We start from the raw sequence: 17,475 nt of genomic DNA, 5'->3' as shown, positions 1-17,475 counted from the left end.
TTAGGCGGTCCCGAACCGAGGCACACGGCCAACGGTCCCGAAAAACCGAAAACCGGACTCCGAAATGGGCAAAATGGCCTACGGCCACGAAATGTAGCCTGCAGACATTGAGAGATGGTCTACTGGACCTCTCCCTCCCCTCAGGAAAAGAAACAGAGAAAACCGAGTCTGGTTCGCAAACCGAGACAAGGCATAGAAGAGGGTTCGGAAGTCCAGAGGCAGGGCTCACGGCCGTAACTCTGAAACTTCTGAACGAGCACATTATGCAACATCACCAAGCGCTCAATCAGTGACATCTGAGTCTTAAGGTCGGTCAAAAATGGGGTGTCTACAACCACTTCCTTGAAGATATTCCAATATGGCCAAAATCGATGCCTGCTATATGCATACATTGCGATAGTCAATCAGCAATTGGTAGAGCACAGAGTCATATGTATAATGGTAAGTCACGAAACATTCGTCGTCGACATAACACCGTGAGACAACTGCTCTCTAATGGAATTATTTCCATTGAATATGTGAAGTTTAAAGACAACATTGTGAATCCACTAACCAAAGGGTTAGCAAGAGAGTTAGTTGAGAATTCATCGAGGGGAATGGGACTTAAGCCTATTAAATAAGAATTACCACAATGGCAACACAACCTAGTTGACTGGAGATTCCAATATCTAGGTTCAAAGGGACAACGGAGTTGTGTATGACTCAGAAGGATCACTGGGGAGTCAAACTCCTACCCATTTCTATGATGAAATAGTGATGTCCGCAACGATTTAGGTTAAGTAATACTTTTATTGATTCTTATATCTAGGTAAACCTAGTGGAGTATGGCAGGATACTCTTCATAAGAATCACCTTGTGAGTGTGAACTGAGTCGGTTCTATGAGATTTGTGAAGGGCTACAAATCTCCAAAGCACTCATGAAAGACCAGGATGTTCAGGGCCAAAATGAATACAATAGTGAGAACTAAACTATGTCTGGTGATATTCTGTGTGAGTTCTATTGTCTTGGTTTACACAAACGGCTGAACAGTTCAAGACATCATGTTCACTGGTCAACTAGTAAATCTGATAGTGTCTCACAGGGAAGGTTCAAAGCCAAAAGCAACCTATCCTTTGCAGAATATTTCCAGTTTCTGTACTCTTTGTAATTAGATCATGTTGATTCATTTTCTCTCCGTCAAATTCCATTCATGTGGGGGATTGTTGGAAAATTAGTTTTTATAAGGCTTATTTTGGGCTAACTTTGAGCCTAAAATTGAGTGGGCCCCAAACGTCTTTTGAGGTGGATCCGAAGAGGTGACGTGTTCCTTACCGCATAGCAAGTCACATAGTGAAGACGGTTCGTCAAAACCATTTATGAGTTAATGGGAAGTTGACGTCGTTTTCGGGTTCGTGGAATTGGACATTTAAAGAATTAAATATGGGTTTCCTTGTAAGGCTTGTCCTACATTGAAACTTGATGAGAACTTATGTATGTATATAAGTTCTAGGTGGCAACACTTGGGTTGGGCCCCAAGGGTCACCCCAAGTTTGTAGAAGGGAGGAGTTATGGACAAAGTGAACCTTAGCCCAAACCACCGCTCACACGCCGCCACTCCAGCCATCCGGCCAAGCCGAGCCGTGCTAGGCGCAGGTGTCAATTGTGGATTGGGTCGATTCTAACATTAATCTTTTGGACAAAATTTATTTGAATTTTTCCAAATTCTTACAGGAAATTATTTGAATTTCAAATTAAATTTAATTCAAATTTTGTGTCCAATAATTGTGCCTCTTTCAAGATCAATTCCATAACAGATTAATCTGTCCAAAACAGGTTTTGAAACTGTTTTTGCACCGAACAGATTCTTTGTTCCCAAACAAATTTTATCTGAGGTTCAACAGGTTCAAAAATTCCTCAATAGATTTTTCAGTCCAAACAGTTTTTCAATCTATCCAAATACGGACAGATTCATAACTGTCTAGACAGATTCAAAATCTGGATAGTTTTATAACTGTAGCAGTTGCAGATCTGTCCAAGGATTCAAACTGTATCTGTTCAGGGTTTTTCATACCTATTCGGACATATCTTTCGGCCTATAAATTCCAGCATTTTCCAGCAGTTTTGGGGTTAGAAAAACAGTCTCAAAATTACTTTTTTGCTGTTCAATTTTCTGCTTTGTTTCATATATTCTTCATATTAGTTTTTAGGAAAATTAAAGAGAGTATAGAATACAGGTTTTTGTTCGCCGTACAAATTGTTTGGAGTGCTACTACAATTTGTGAAAATCACTGTATCTTAGGAGATAGACGCCTTTTATCCATAAGCACCATACGGGGCGAATCTGTCTTAAGGACAGAGTGTCACACACTCGACTTGATCTTTTAATTATTCATTTGCTTCGGTAAAATAAATTCAGTAAGTTATTTATTTTCTTTCTTTGATTTCGTTTCAATTTTTTTTTTCACACAGAAGATTATTCCAACAGGATCAACCTTAAGTCCTTATCTTTTTGGTTTAGTTATGGATGAGTTGATGCACAATATTCGAGATGAAATGCCGTGGTGTATGCTTTTTTGCAGATGATATCGTGTTAGTAGATGAGACTAGAGGAGGAGTTTACACTAAGTTGGAGACTTGGAGAAAAGCATTTAAATCTAAAGGATTTAGGATAAGAAGAACTAAGACAGAGTATATAGAGTGTAATTTTAGTAACAGTCACAATGGAAGCAGAGAAGAAGTGAAGATTGAGAACCAAGAACTACCTAAGAGTGAACATTTTCGTTATTTAGGATCGATTATCACAATGACTGAGGAGATTGGAGTGGATGTGGTATACAGAATTAAAGCGGGGTGGCTTAAGTGTAGGAGTGCGTCTGGAGTATTGTGCGATAAACGAGTACTCATTAGACTGAAAGGGAAATTCTATAGAACGGCTATTAGACCAACAATGTTGTATATGACGGAATGTTTGACAACTAAGAAACAACATGTAGATAACATGAGTGTTGCTGAGATGAGGATGCTAAGGTAGATGTGTGGAAAGACTAGAAAAGACAGAGTTAGGAATGAGTATATTCAAGAATGGGTAGGAGTAGTACCGATAGAAGATAAATTGAAAGGGAATAAATTGAGATGGTTTGGTCATATATCACGGAGACCAACAGAGGCAGTAGTGAAGAGATACAATACAGTGACGGTAGATGGTAGTGTTAGGGAAAGGGATAGACCTAGATTGATGTGGACTAGTATAGTAAATAGAGATATGAATCTCCTTAATTTGACTAACGAAATGGCCTTGGATAGAGCCAAGTGAAGAAGAAAGATTCATACAGCCGACCCCATTTGATGGGACTTAAGGCTTGGTGTGGTTTGGTTTAGTTTATAAACATTATATAGGAGTGTTCATCCTACCAAGTTCAGTTCTAATATAACAAAATTGTTCTTCATTAAGAGGCTTGGTAAATATGTTAATTAATTGATGATATGTAGGCACAAATTCGAGTTCAATTTTACCTTTGAGTACATAATCTCTTAGGAAATGATGCCTTATTTCAATGTGTTTAGTGCATGAGTGCTTAATTTGAAAGGTTAATGTCTTTTGTGTTGTCATATTTTATAGGAATATGATCATAGTGAAGTTTAAAATCTTGAAGTTGTTATTTCATCCAAAGTAATTGTGTGCAACACCCAGCGGTGGCAATGTATTTTGCTTCAACAGTTGACAGAGCCACTGAGTTTGGTTTTTTGCAAAACCAAGAAGTGAGTGAGTGTCCAAGAAAATGACAGGTGCCACTAGTGCTTTTATAGTCAAGTCTACATCTTTCAAAGTAGGCATTCGAGTAACCAAAAAGTTCAAAAGTGGTTCCCTTAGGATACCATAAACCCAAATTTGGAGTGCCAGCAAGATATCTGAAAATACGTTTGACTGCGGTGATGTGTGACTCTTTAGGTGTAGACTGAAAACATGCACACATACATACACTAAACATTATGTTAGGTCTACTTACAGTAAGATAGAGTAAAGAACTGATCATCTGCCGGTTTACCTTGCTCATCTTTGTCAATTTTTATTGATATGCTCATTGGAATTGCTGTAGGCTTTGATGATTCCATTTCAAACCTTTTGAGTAGATCCTTAATATATTTCGTTTGATTTAAATGGATCCCATCATTGGTTTGTTTAATTTGCAGTTAAAGGAAGTAATTTAACTTCCCCATCATACTCACTTCAAATCCACCTTGCATATCCTTAGTAAACTCTTTGCACAAGATTTCATTAGTAGCACTGAAAATAATATCATCAACGTAAATTTGAACAATTAGCATATCCTCTTTTTTGGTTTTTATAAAAAGAATTGTATCTATTTTTCCTCGAGAAAAACCTTCATCAAGTAGAAAATTACTCAATCTTTCATACCATGCTCTAGGAGTTTGTTTTAAATCATATAAAGCTTTTGAAAGTTTGAAAACATAATTCGAGTATTTATGATTTTCAAAACAGAAAAATTGTTCAACATCAACTTCCTCCAAAATTTACCCATTTAAAAAAGCACTTTTAACATCCATTTGATATAATTTAAAATCTTTAAAACACGCAAAAGCAAGTAACATTCTAATAGCTTCAAGTCTAGCAACCGGTGCAAAAGTTTCATCAAAATCAATACCCTCTTCTTGACTATAACATCGGGTTACCAATCTAGCTAGCTTTATTTCTAGTAACAATTCTAAATTCATCCATTTATTTCAAAAAATCCATTTTGTACCAATAACTGGATGATCCTTAAACCAAACTTTATTTCTTTCAAGCTGATTTAATCCTTCTTGCATAGCTAAAATCCAATTTTCATCTTTTTCAGCTTCTAAAAATGATTTTGGTTCAATTTGTGAAACAAATACTAAGTTACCACAAACATTTCTAATAGAGGAATGAGTTTTTATACCTTCCATTGCATCACCTATGATCAGGTCTTTAGGGTAGCCATGAGCATACTTCCATTCCTTGGGTAGATTTGATTCATTTTTTCGATGAATATATTCTTTTTGAAGATTCTTTATTGTGATTTCTTCTTTATGTTTAGAAGATGATTTTTTTTTTCATTTTCTATTGTGTAAATGCTCTCCATTCTTGGATGTGCTTTAGCAGTATCATCACTTACAAAATTCTTGGAAACAACATTGTTAGATTATCAACGGTAACGTGTACAAATTTTTTAACAAGTAAAGTTCTTTTATTGAATACTCTATAAGCTTTACTAGAATTCGAATAACCAATCAATACAATTTCATCTGATTTAGCATCAAATTTTCCTAAGTTATCTTTATTGTTATTCAATACAAAGCATTTACAACCAAAAGCACGCAAGTGACTAATATTAGGTTTTCTACCTTTCTAAAGTTCATAAGGGGTTTTCTTAAAAATAGGTCTAATCATAACACGGTTTATAACATAACATGCATTGTTAACGGCTGTAGACGCGCCCGCGGAGGGGGGGGCTCATGCTACTACAGTTCGAACTCGCGATTTTGTTGTCGCGGTTCTTAATCTGAACCAAAGAGTCCAAATCTGGCAAATCGTTTTGAGAAACAGATTTTTTTAAAAAAGTAGTGCCAAACATGGACTGCTTTGCCAGATACAGAGTCGCCACCTGAATATTTTTAAAATGGGAAAATTTAGGAAACCCTGACTCGGTGCCGAAGGCCACATGTCCGTCATCACCGGAGTTGTCTCGGCTCGGGAGCTTGGGTACGATCGGGGAAGGTCAGCTATGAGCACCCCCTTTCGCCCGGTCCGAAGACCGGCCTCTACTAACCATGATATCCGATTTTGAAAACATTACATGTTCTTATTCCATTTATTAGCCTAGAATTACTATGTTATGCGCGCAGCAAACAAGTATAGACTAGATTGCCTAACTTGGAAATAAGCATTGCATATCCGTTTGTTTTGGAAAATGTTTTGGATTTGCTACTCGCAAGTAGGCTAAAATGCGGATTTCAACGAGTCTTTCCAACTCAAACAATCCAACCTTCACCCACAGGCATTCAAACAATTTAACACATAGGCACTTAGCCGCATGGAAGACATACTGTCATGGCAACACTCACACGCATGCGGGATGCTAAAGCATAAATACTTACATCGTACTCCGTGCCAAAATAGTAAACTAGTTAGCAAACATGCATGTCCTAGTTCATGTTAAAAATGGCTAATGCATCACATGCAAAAATGCAATCTAGGCAGACTCGGCTAACCCTAAACATGGCATGTGAAATGCGATCAACTACCACATATTCAATTTGGGAATTAAAGTACAGATGCAGTTAGCGTGATGCACCGAGCCTAATGTATGTAATACAAATGTATGAATGCACACATGCATAGCATAAGGTATGCTAAATTAAACGTGCCCTAATACTAACCATCAAAGCAGGTAAGTAAAAGGGAAGAAAGAAGTGGGGATTGGAAGACATACACACCACTCACACACACTTATTACAGATTTACCCTCACTCGGAGGGACCGAATAAATATTACAAATTAATTAACTACGCAAGCTAATTAAATATTACAAATTGCTTAATCAACTAAGTAAATTTAATTAAACTAAGAAAACAGTAAATTGCCTCGGGAAATGCGCCGCCATGCATGAACTGCCTCTGTTTTCCTTCCTTCACCCCTCTAGAGGTTGCCAAAACCTCAGGACTGCTTCCTTGGATGCTGGGAGACATCACCGGCTACATGGAATTGGCACCGGCAGTGGGATGTGGCCACCGGCACAAAGTTAAGCTGTCGGCAGAGAAATTATTGCCGATCGGCACTTTACACTGCCGGTCGGCAGAGTGTTCCTGCAAAATCTGCAAATGACAGCAACAGAGGGCAAGGCAAAGCATGGCAGCACAATTCAAGGCATATATGCACCAACCATGTCCCTTATCATGGTAATGACTCAAAGGGGCATGTGTCTCGATTCTCGGACCACCAATCACACATTCTCATGCATGATGGCCCAAGTGATCAAGTATGCAACTTTGATTTCAAATGCATGCAAACCAAATCAAACCAAAGTCCTAATCCCTATCACCAAATCAAGGGGCAAGGAATGCATGTTGATGCAATGCAACCTAAGCATGTTATCATTCATGCAACATGAACAATGCAATGTACTTATGCAAAGCATACAAGCAAACATGCAAGGCAAGCATGCAAACCAAATAGAGGATGGACTAAAGCATGAATTAGGCAGCCCTAAATGGTCCTAAAACAGTGGCCAAAATGCCCAAAAATGGAGGCTAAACACGCATGCACACATACACATGTTATGGTCCAAACCTCAAGCATTAAGCAAGCAACATTCAAGCGCACTTGACAAGGGATTTCAAGGACAATTAGCATGCAACATGAGTCCTAAACTCATGCTAAAACATGATGCCAAACCAAGCAATAAATCAAGCCAAGCATGCAACAAATGGCCTAAGTGCTCAAAACAAACCAATAGAGTATTGAACTACACTTAGTAAGACCAAACATGGCATGAACTTATTGACCAAAAACAGAGTTTTGGGACATTAATACAAGGCCTAAGAATCACTTAGATGGCATCCAAATGACTCAAAAACAAAGGCATGCATAATCACCAAAACATGGAGCATTGCTACACAAGCTTATGAGGCATTAAAGATGCATCCAAGGTAAACATATAGGCATGCAAATAGGACTGAAATGACATGGTGGATGATTCCAAAACACCAAATCAATGCAAAAATGTCATGCTATACATGCACATACTTAAGGCCAACAAGCCAAAATGCAAAGAGGCTATATGATGCATGCCAAAATCAACCCAAACACCTATGGACAGACCTAAAACATGTCAAGATAAGCACAAAATCTTCACAAATGTAAGCCTAAAACATGCTAGAAACAAAGGCACACGACCTAAGACATGTTAAGGAATCACAAGGCATTACATGGCAACTATGCTAAGCATGCATGGAGTACCAAAACCAATTTAAAATCATGTTATATTATGGAAAAATAAGCATGAAAAACAGCCTATACATGCTCAACACACACTCAAACATAGGCTCCCTTTAGAGGCCAAAACATGACCTCTTCAAGGACAACAAAGAGAGGGGGTGGCCCTTTCCTTTTAGAGACTTCAAGGCACCATCTCCACCACTGAAATCCCTCAAGATTTCAGTGGTGAAGAGGCCCAAACACCAAAGTCCCGAAACTAGCACAAAATAGCACAAAATAAGGCCTTTCAAGGCCTAAGAGGGGCCAAACACCCTCAAATCACAAAACACCCTTAATAAACAATCAAGAGGGTCTAAAAACAGAACTTTTTTGTATTATACACCAAGCTCAAAAACGAATTTAAGACAGGTAGAAATTAGGTGCAAAAATGGGGAATAAAGGGGTGAGATTCTTACCCTTGAAGCCTTCTTCAACAATGATGCTCCAATGACCCTCCTTGGCTTGAATCCAACACCAAAACTTCAAAATCAGTCCTTTAGAACCTCAGTTCCAAGAGGAAGGTGAAACACTAGGTGCTTGTGTGCAATAGTATGGACTAAAACACACACAAGAGCACAAAAGAGAGGGAAAGAGAGATATGATGTGTATCTAACCCTAACCCTAGAACTCAAACCCTAACAATGGCTGTCTAAACTCTCAAAATATCTCAAGTCTCTAACCTCTTAAGCCAAGAGACCAACCCCTCCCTTTATGGAACTTCTTGTCTTGTAAAGCTTACAGGACAAGCTTCATAAAAGGGAGATCCCTCCATACACGTGTATGGAGGGGAGCAAAAAGCAAGACAGCTGTCTTAAAATATCTGCAAAAGCAGATGCACAGTAGTCGGCCGGCCAAAAATGCCATCTTGGCAAAAAAGAGTGCCGACCGGCACTAAATAGTGCTGACCGGCAACAAATAGTGCCGGCGGTGGCAGCAAACACCAGCCGGTGGCCTCTAGCCACTGCCAGTGGTGGGTGGGGATGGTCTACAAGCCCTACCCTGCCTCTCAAAGGCAAGATGTCAGTGTTTGGTGCAAAACCAGACACTAAACGGTCGGGTTCGGAGATCCTAAGGCAAGGCGCATGAGCCGAGGCCTCTGGGAACTCCAAACGAACACAAACATGGATAATCACCGAGTGTTCAAATGGTGACGTCCAAGTCTTGAGGACGGTCAAAAATGGGGTGTCTACAGTTGCCCCTCTTTGACAGAACTCGAAAGTCATAACAATGACGGGAGTGAATGTCAAAGCCCAGAGACGACCCATTTTTGACAAGGCCGAAAACTTGGACAAACAAACAAAATACAAATGAATGAATGGTTGTGCCCGCAGGCTGCCTACGTATCCCTTTGCAAGGAATCAAACCAGCGTAGTTCAGGGGCAGGATGCAAATGATATGAAAGAAGACTTTGATAATTGGACTTATACGCTACGCGAAGTCGGTTTGTATTCAAAACAATGCAATGTACTAACAAGTACAAGTGAGGTGCGCAAAATAGCGCGAATGTAAACTGCACAAAACGGTGCGATGTGCAAAATAGCGTGAATGATAAACTGCACAAAACAGTGCGATGCGCAAAATAGCGCGAATGTAAACTGCACAAAACAGTGCGATGCACAAAATAGCGCGAATGCAGCTGTGATAAAGCAATTATGCAAAATAAATGCAACATTTTAAGCGAATGCTATGCCAACAAGTAGATATGAACCAAACTACATCTCATGCAGAAAGGATGTAAGAGAATTATGCAATTATCACGAACATGTGCGTTAGATACACAAAAGTGAACGAAGTGTGATAGATACATTAAGTGGACAAACATACGTGATAGATACACAAAAGTGAAGAGAGTGTGATGGATACACTAGGTAAGCGTAGTGTGATGGATACACTAAAGGCGAACACAAAGTGTGATAGATGCACAGTGTGAACAAAGTATGATTGATATACTGAAAATGAACACAAAGTGTGATAAATGCACTATTTGAACAAGTATGATAGATATACTAAAAGGGAACACAAAGTGTGATAGATGCACTATGTGAACAGAGTGTGATTGATACACTAAAAGCGAACACAAAGTGTGATAGATGCACAGTGTGAACGAAGTATGATTGATATACTGAAAATGAACACAAAGTGTGATAGATGCACTATGTGAACAGAGTGTGATTGATACACTAAAAGTGAACACAAAGTGTGATAGATGCACAGTGTGAACAAAGTATGATTGATATATTGAAAATGAACACAAAGTGTGATAGATGCACTATGTGAACAGAGTGTGATTGATACACTAAAAGTGAACACAAAGTGTGATAGATGCACTATGTGAACAGAGTGTGATTGATACACTAAAAGTGAACACGAAGTGTGATAGATGCACTTAGTGAACAGAGTGTGATTGATACACTAAAGGTGAACACGAAGTGTGATAGATGCACTTAGTGAACAAGTATGATTGATATACTAAAGGTGAACACAAAGTGTGATAGATGCACTTAGTGAACAAGTATGATTGATATACTAAATCAATGAAGTGTAATTGATACACTGAAAGTGTGATACAGAAAACGAGAATGTGTGTGATAGATACACAAAATGAAAGAAATGTGATTGATACACTAAGTGAAGAGAGTGTGATTGATACACTAAATGAGAATGTGGGTGATAGATACTCAAAGCGAGTGAAGTGTGATTGATACACTAAGGCAAATGAAATGTGATTGATACACTATATGAATGAGAGCGTAACTGAAGCGTGATTGATACACTAAGTAGATTAGAGTGTAATTGAAATTAGAGTGTAATTGATACACTAAGTGACTGAAGTGTGATTGATACACTAAGCCAATGAAGTGTGATTGATACACTAAAGTGAGTGTGTGTGATTGATACACGAAAGTGAATGACCTCAAAATGGAACTTCTTTGAATGAATCGTGCATACAATATCGTGCATGACTGAGGAAGAAACTTGATAGGTATAATGCATTACAGTGCAAGTGAAGTGGATGCATAACAATGTAAGTGGAAGAGTGCATAACCTTGAAGCAGGATTGATCTTGCGCCTGAGGTAGAGGTACACTCATATTTCGGAGCATTGACAAGGCCCTGAAGAGGTACGTCCGGAGTACAATCACGGAATTTTCTGAAGTTGACACAAACTCAGATACTTCGATTTTCGCTCTTTTGTTTTTGCTTTGCAGTCTGGAACCATCATAGCTTCAGATAGGTCCTGGTTTCACCATTCACACTTATCGGGGGTGGACCCTGCAGTTTTATGGAAAAAAAAAAGAATCTTGTTTTGCACAAATGTGAAGGATGGCACAGCACTCTGAGCACAAAACGATTTATTTTTGAAATTGAGAGATGAGTTTTCGACCAGGTATTGAGCCTACGACTGAACACAGCGAGAAAGACTCAACAACAGAAAACAAAAGGTAAACAGCCTAAACACGTCGAGACATGCTCGGAACGACTCAAAGCAAGAATCGAGACAAACAAAACAAAAGACACGACACACAGACGTGCACAGGGAGCCTGTTTCACCGAGTATTATTCCCACCCTTTCTTATTTGTGATTCTCACATCACTCGGCTCTCAAGCTCGGTTTTTCTCTCAAAACCCTTTTCTCGCTTTTTCTCTCAGCGCACTTCTCTCTATTCTTTAATCTCTCATTTTTTCATCCCTCCCCTGGGTGGTTGATGGATAAGCTGGAAATTGTGGGCTCTTGCCCCTGGTATTTTACTAGACTTTTGTTCACAACAGTAAGTTTCTCCCATAGAGGGGTTGTGCTACAACTGGGTGTGTAGCAAATCTGCAGCTAACATCGGTTGATGATGCCCTGCTAGGGAGTTTGGACGTGGTTAGATCTGTCCAGATGAGGGAGTGGAATATCTCGCCCCATCCCAGTTCGTGCTTCGTACTTGACTTGATTCCCCGTTGCTTGGAGGATGAGAGAGCTTTTAGCCCTTTGTTGTTGACTTCAGTTGTGCCCTTTTCTGGCAGGTAGAGTGCCCTTCTTGGCAAGTATGTTGAAAATGGGGAAAAGACAGGAAGCCTGACTCAATTGTGCCCCTATTTCATCATTTTGACCATTTATTTTTGGTTTTCTACGAAAACAATTTTGACCAATATGAGAGTTTAGATTAACACACTTGTTCGATTTTTGATTTGAAATCATGCAAGTCAGGCTATGAGCACTGAAAATTTTCCTATTTTGGATCCAAGAAATGGTCCAGTTTTTGGAAAAGATGGAACAATTTTCGAGAAAAGTAGTCAACTTCAGTAAAAATTCTCAAAAACTATTTTTGCAAACGGCCAATGCTTAACAAGCACGGAACCTACACTTGAGACGCACAACCTCGGATTTAGAGGAAAATTGCCCCTTGTTGGAGGGAAGCTGCATGGCAACGGAAAGTTGCCCCTTGTTTGCACGGCACCGCAGCGCATTGAATGGCAACGGAAAGTTGCCCCTTGTCTGAATGGCACCGTAGTGTATTGTAATCAGTCCTCAGAGCGATGATTGCAACCGAACTCCCGGATACAGAAAAGACAAAGATGACTTGAACCATCACATGGACACAGTTAAATTTGGAGTGTTTTATGGCTGGACTTCAGAATGAAGTTGCCTACGTATCCCAAAGATGGGAATCAAGCCTTACGTAGTTCGGGGTTAAGGTACACTCGAGTATTTAACCTCTCCTTTTTAGGCTCTAACTTTTGCCAAGGCGCCCGATGCGGGTTTTCGACCTTGCGAGCTTTGTTTTTCTTTTCTTTTCAATTCTTTTCATTTCTTTTCATTTCATTTTTTTTTTGATTTTTTTTTTGTTCTTTTCTTTGCATTTTTTTTCTTTTTTGTATTTTTCTCTTGCTCTAACTTTTGCCTGGGTCGCCCTTCCGGGTTTTCGGCCCAGTGAGCCTCTCAAAGGGTAAAAGCGTAGTTTGGTCCATGCCAAATGGTTGTGGGATTTTGAAGCCATCCGTATCCAGGAAAGTGGCTGTTGATTTGTAAGAGGACTCATCTTCGGCTCTTCGAGCACGTCTGACATCTTTGCCCCTAGTTTGAAGGGTACTTCTGTTCTAGCTTTGCAAGCTTCTTCTGATGAGGTGTAATCTTCTTGATCTGACTTTCTTGCCTCTTGTCCGAGGGCTGCTTCGAATCTGGCCACACAGGCCTCATATGGCGGTTGACCATTGAACATTCTGAATTTAAGTCCAAGGTTTGAAAACAAATGGACAGAATCTTGAGGCTGAGAACGATCCTAGGCTGCACAATCTCAAGAGCGATTCCACACAAGTCTTCACAGGACTACGCAAAACATTTTTTGAAAGTTTTTAAGAAGCGACAAATCGCTCGCGCTGAAGACAGTGTGGGACCAATCTGGATCAAGCCAGGATCCTTCTCAGTACTCACATTAACAAACATGATCTCATTCATTAAGGCCTTAGCACGCCTCTCTTTCCCTCAGTTTAATCAAATTTTGCAAAATCTGAGGAATTCCTTCCTCTCCATTTTTATCACCGTAGTGTTCAAAAAAGTTTTAAAAAGCTTAGGTCATTACAATGACTTCAAGGCACAGAAAAGGCACAGCTTCTAGTCAAATATTGCCATCTCGTTTAGAATTTCTAGCGCAACTGGCACACGGTAGAAGCAAACACATGAGTGTGAAAATCACTGCTGTTCATTCAAATCTGTTGGCACAACTGGCTCCCTGGCAGAAACAGACTCAAAAGGACAAACACAAAGCAAAATGGTGATATCCGAAGTAACACCCCCGGAATCACCCGACTTCTGTACAATAGGACTGACTCGATACAACGAGACAGACCCTTAATCAAAAAGACTGACTCAAAACAAAGAGACAGACTTAAAACAAAACCACAAAACTGACTCAACACCCAAGTCAGAAGCTACAAAAACCAGCATTCGCAAATGCTCAAAACAGTGCGTGCCACACGCCACATCTGGAGTAAACTGAGTGCCGCACACAGGTGGTTCATCCCCTGATCACATATTCGTACTATCCCCTGAGTTCACTGATCCAGTGGTGATAGACTTTACTGAGCTGGTGCGGCAATGACCTTGTTGTCAAACAAATCCTGTACATCATGGCGCAGACGAAAGCAGCTATCGGTCTCATGACCGGTTTGTTGGTGGTAGGCACAGTATTTAGTCTGGTCATGTTTTGCAGGGATAGGATCGGGTAGGGGCCGTTGTTCCAACGGTTTCAGATGTCCTTTCCGAAGTAAGACCTCTAGAGCCTTTGACAAAGGCATATGGAGTGGGGTGAAAACCCTCTTGACTTGAGGTGGATATTTGGTTTTTTGTGAGCTACTTCCGGACGCACCGGTGAATGGGGTAGTTGTTTTTGATGCGGTGGTGGTAACCATGCCCATTTCAGAAGATCTTGCAGCTGCATCACCACTGGTGGTCGCATTAGAACTGCGGGAAAACGCCCTCCTGGGCTGCTCCTTCTCTTGGTCAATGAGGCCCTGCTTCATAGCATCCTCAATTTGTACCCCCATCTCATGTAAATCTGAAAAGGTGGGGAAGGGGAGAACAATCATTTTCTGCATTAGTTTGGGTTGGAGGTTGCGCACAACCATCCTGATCTGGTCTTTGTCGGAAGGCCTTGTAGCCATCATCGAGGCCTTTGCTCTCCACCTCGCCACAAACTCTGAAAAACCCTCCTTTGGCTCTTGGCGGGTGACTTCAAGATCACGAGTTGTGACCTCAATCTGTGCGTTGTACGAGTATTGATCACCGAAGGCCTCAGCCATCTCTTCCCAATTCTGTTTCACAGAGTTCTCCAATTTTGCCTACCAGATTGCGGCTATCCCAGACAGGGTCCGGCCAAACAATGATAGCTTCTGTAATCTGGTGAGGCCCATCGGCCTTAGTATGTCCGAAAACAGCCGTAAATGTACCATGGGATCCCCAGATCCATCAAAGCGGTCGATGTGCGGCATCTTAAATCTGTCCGGCAGCGTCACAGCCGAGTCTGTATACCCATCTTCAATGTCAGGAATGGATTTCATGCCTTGAGCCTTCTTGAACAACCTTTCAAGTTTGTTCATCTTTAGCGCCGTTGGATCCGTCTCTAACTCAAAAGGGGAGTCCGGTAGGTTGATGGGTGTCTTGGATAGCTGGGGTAGAACCGGGGGCGGAGCTGGCCTGACTGGAATATCTGTATCATCTTGGACGTGGGTTGCCTCCTCGAGTATGGGAACTCTTGGTGGGGGAGGAGCCTGGTGCGAAGTAGATACTCCAGTTTGCTGCTCCAATCTGGCAATTGTCTCTGCCTGTTGGGTTATGGCCACAACCTGTTGTTTGGCGAATTCCGCTTGACGGACAGCGTCTTGCTGCATGGCTTTCATACTATCCTGGAGTTGGCGCACCATCTCTTCCAGACTCGACATATTGTTCTAATCTAACTGAGCAACCGGTATATCTGTGTCGGTAGTAGGCTTGGAAATCTCAACCCAACTGCTCAAAGATCACTGATTTGGTAGCTGTTGTACAAGTGGTCTGTGCCTGACTAGCCTTCTCTGGCCCTGATTACCCTTGAACTGAGTCTCTGACCTGACAAAGTCTATCAGTACAAATCCAATGAACCTCGGGGGATATTAGAGCTTTCTGAAGCTACAGTTCCAAGACTACCTAGCAAAAGAGAAAACAGCATCTCAGCTCAATTTCACTGGAACGGATATGAGCATAGCGGAACGACTGTACTCAATACTGATCACTGTTTCCCAAATTTCCGTTCCCAAAATACTGAATCTGATACCCGCGGATATAACTGATTCTCAAATTCTGATACCAATGGCCTTAGGCCTGATGCCCCAAACTTGCAAACTGGTATGTACGTTCCTGTAGAGATACACTCTAAAAGCACATAGCAAGTAAGAGAGAGCCAAAACACTCCTATGTTGGGGTAGGGTTTCCCTGTCCTATTTTGTCAGGAACTAGGGTTTCACTACGCACACAGCGGTTTTCAAACAACCTAGCATCGGGTAAGCAACCTGTCCTAGTTTGGAATGGTCACTATGGATTTCAATATGCACTAGGTCGAATGGTCAAAAAGGGTGCCCCGGTAAAACCGGGGTTTGTGTTCCCATACTGTCAGACCCCATAACCGGTCAGCCTTATGGTCATGCCTTGACAAGACAAGCCTCCAGCAAACCGTTCAGGAATGGCAGATGGCAAACACTATGTTCCTAGGCGCACCAATGCACATGCAATGCAAAGAGACACATAAATGGAATCAAAATAGGATATCACGAGTTCGAGTCAAGCTCTCTAAATCCCCAGCGGAGTCGCCAGAAACTGTAGACGTGCCCGCGGAGGGGGGGGGCTCATGCTACTACAATTCGAACTCGCGATTTTGTTGTCGCGGTTCTTAATCTGAACCAAAGAGTCCAAATCTGGCAAATCGTTTTGAGAAACAGATTTTTTTAAAAAAGTAGTGCCAAACATGGACTGCTTTGCTAGATACAGAGTCGCCACCTGAATATTTTTAAAATGGGGAAATTTAGGAAACCCTGACTCGGTGCCGAAGGCCACATGTCCGTCATCACCGGAGTTGTCTCGGCTCGGGAGCTTGGGTACGATCGGGGAAGGTCAGCTATGAGCACCCCCTTTCGCCCGGTCCGAAGACCGGCCTCTACTAACCATGATATCCGATTTTGAAAACATTACATGTTCTTATTCCATTTATTAGCCTAGAATTACTATGTTATGCGCGCAGCAAACAAGTATAGACTAGATTGCCTAACTTGGAAATAAGCATTGCATATCCGTTTGTTTTGGAAAATGTTTTGGATTTGCTACTCGCAAGTAGGCTAAAATGCGGATTTCAACGAGTCTTTCCAACTCAAACAATCCAACCTTCACCCACAGGCATTCAAACAATTTAACACATAAGCACTTAGCCGCATGGCAGACATACTGTCATGGCAACACTCACACGCATGTGGGATGCTAAAGCATAAATACTTACATCGTACTCCGTGCCAAAATAGTAAACTAGTTAGCAAACATGCATGTCCTAGTTCATGTTAAAAATGGCTAATGCATCGCATACAAAAATGCAATCTAGGCAGGCTCGGCTAACCCTAAACATGGCATGTGAAATGCGATCAACTACCACATATTCAATTTGGGAATTGAAGTACAGATGCAGTTAGCGTGATGTACCGAGCCTAATGTATGTAATACAAATGTATGAATGCACACATGTATAGCATAAGGTATGCTAAATTAAATGTGCCCTAATACTAACCATCAAAGCAGGTAAGTAAAAGGGAAGAAAGAAGTGGGGATTGGAAGACATACACACCACTCGCACACACTTATTACAGATTTGCCCTCACTCGGAGGGACCGAATAAATATTACAAATTAATTAACTACGCAAGCTAATTAAATATTACAAATTGCTTAATCAACTAAGTAAATTTAATTAAACTAAGAAA

Source organism: Camellia sinensis, unplaced genomic scaffold, assembly GCF_055761805.1.
Source record: "Camellia sinensis isolate YWXY unplaced genomic scaffold, ASM5576180v1 Unanchor1, whole genome shotgun sequence".
Lineage (NCBI taxonomy): Eukaryota > Viridiplantae > Streptophyta > Magnoliopsida > Ericales > Theaceae > Camellia > Camellia sinensis.
This window is presented reverse-complemented; position numbering follows the sequence as displayed.